Raw genomic sequence first — 2,529 nt, 5'->3', positions numbered from 1 at the left:
ACCCTTCCCTCCCCTCCCTTCCCCTCCCCTGCATCTTCTGGTCCCCCTTCCTGCCTCCCCTCCAAGCTCTGCTCTGCCTTCCACCTCCCTCCTCCCCCCGCCGATCCACTTCCCCTCATTACCCATGCTCTGTGCCAGCAGGGTTCACTGCATTCTAGCCTGGGGTATTGAGCACAGTTCCAACCTAGCCCTACATGGGCTACTAGGGGGCCAGCCTGGGGCCATTCTCAGTGCCTTGGGCTGGCCCCCTAGTAGCCACAATTTGAGTATTTGGGGATTTGAGATCCCAGTTTTGTCCCACCTCTTATTATTGATGGTCAAAATTATCCAGCAGCCTTGAAAAATCCAGTAGCAATATTTGACCATCTATATGCTTCTCTAACTTGTTCTCAGGGTATAAGTAAATGTATTTAACCCCTTTGTTTTTATCTTATGGCACACTGTGCTACACCATGACTCAAAAAATTCCACATAGCTCTTTTATTGCAGTCATAATGAAGTGATCACTGACATGAGAGCCCAAAACACCTACTGAATTTTTAGTAGGAGTATCTCTCTCAAATTCTGCAGACATTTAAAACCCCATATTTTATCTGGATAAACTGCAGTCTTGTTTTTCATTTGTTGAAAAGTTTTAGGATTTCCTCAGTCCCTCTGTGGACTTTTGTATCACTTATTTTAACGGCACTTTTTCCATTTAAATGCTCCCTCATTTCTTTTCATACTTTACTGCACTGATTAACATAGGCAACAATACGAAGCAAAGTTCACTTACCACAGATTTCGTCTCTTGCTTTCTTTGAGATACTAGTGCTAGATGCTGTATGGTATCTTCAACTGCTGTGAAAGGAAACTTAAATACTCTGGGGAGTCAAATTTCACTTGGACAAGACAACGACGAGAAACAAAACTGAACAGAATCAGCTTCTGAGTAAATTCACTTTCGTTTCCTTGTAGCCTCTCACAGAGTAAATATTATAAAAGAATGAAGTTTAAATACACCAGCATTTTAAATTAAAAAATTAAATGAAGACCGTTTACTTCTCATGTCTAAGTGCTTTGCCCAAAAATGTGTAAAAAAATTATTTTCCCTAACATCTTGTCTAAGCCATCTCAATTATTCTCCCTGCATTTATTTCCTTTGATCAATAAATAAAAGAAAGCAACTGTGGGTACATCTACACATGCACTTTACTGCCAAGCTGACTAATTAGTTCCGCAGTAAAATGTTGGGGACAGTACTGTCTTATGGAGGAGTCATTTACTGAGCCAAAATACATGTGTAGATGGTGATAGGGGCTGGTTAGGGCATGATGGTGTTAAAATGCAGGGGCTGCCTGCCACACAGCCCCACAATTTTGCATTCTTGTGCCCCAGCTAGCCCCTTTACTGCTCAACATCACCATCCAAAGCCCAGGACTGACCTCCTGAGCCTGCTGCCAGCCCAGGGCTGCTCCACCTCAGCTCAAACTGCTGCAGTCCTGGGCACACATGCATATGCTGTGCCTGGAAGTAGCTGACTCCAGCACTAACTGCATGCCGATTTTATTGCATCACTTTATAGCATGTTTAGATGTACCCACTGACACTAATCAAGGAGTCTCCATGTGTAAGAGGGAAAGGATGACGGTCTGAAATTTACAGGATGTGTATCATCCTCAAGTGGATGCCTAGCATAAGCCATATATGTCACTTGATGGCATTCCTGAAGGACAAGATGAAAAAGCTGGAAATGTAACTAAAGGTGATGACTGAATGTAGGCAGGGCTTTGAACAAATAATGGTGGAAAGAATAGACTAGACTTCACAACTAACTAATAAACCACAGACATAGAAAAAGACAAAAAGAAAGAGAGAACAGAGCTAAATTACTGACTCGGGCCCAAGAAGGCTGGCACAATGTTTGAGGGAGAACAAAAAGACAAACTTTGTGGAAAGAAAGACAAGTCAAAGCAGACAGACAAGGAAGTGGTGGGAACTTACTGTGGAGAAGAATAAACAGACTTGTAACCCAGGAACACCCAAGGGTATGCTCGTCCTCAATTGGAAGAGATAGATGAGGCAGGTGGCAGTGCTGTGAGAGGGACACCGGTGATTTGAGCGCAGGTCCCTTTTTCCTCTATAGAGTCAATTCCACACCAATGCTCTTAACTATTTACAGTTTATTGAATTATAATATACATATTATTTCTTATTCAATATATATATAGGTAAATATTCTAATAGATAACAAAGGAAAAGTTTCCAGAAATATTCTTAGCAATATCTTTTAACAACACCAAAGGCATACAGATAAATATTTACAAAAGGATAAGCTAAAAATCCAGTATACAAAACTAACCCAATTCCATAACATTTTGTACAACATATTCATCATAATGATAAAAATTATACAAAATATGAGGCACAGTTTTACACAATATAAGGCACGTTTACCCCAGATCCCAGCTAGCCAAGGGGTGCTTCCCCTTCTATGGGTCTAGCTGGGAGGGAAACTTTCACTTGGGGCTTCCCTCAGGGGTGGGAGGC

The 2,529-nt window shown here is 41.6% G+C and overlaps 1 long non-coding RNA gene across 1 annotated transcript in view; it reads right to left on the bottom strand.

The window, feature by feature from the left end:
- LOC102385588 overlaps positions 1-896 on the bottom strand; it is a 16,473-nt gene extending 15,577 nt beyond the window's left edge. The window contains exon 1 of the long non-coding RNA XR_323484.3: positions 776-896. This is a non-coding gene — a long non-coding RNA (uncharacterized LOC102385588). The remainder of the gene's footprint in view (positions 1-775) is intronic.
- Between the last annotated feature and the right edge of the window lie 1,633 nt (positions 897-2,529).

The sequence above is a fragment of the Alligator sinensis genome, unplaced genomic scaffold (assembly GCF_000455745.1).
Source record: "Alligator sinensis unplaced genomic scaffold, ASM45574v1 scaffold161_1, whole genome shotgun sequence".
In the NCBI taxonomy this organism is placed as follows: Eukaryota; Metazoa; Chordata; order Crocodylia; family Alligatoridae; genus Alligator; species Alligator sinensis.
Note: the sequence above shows the minus strand (reverse complement) of the source record. Positions and strands in the feature narration are given on the sequence as shown.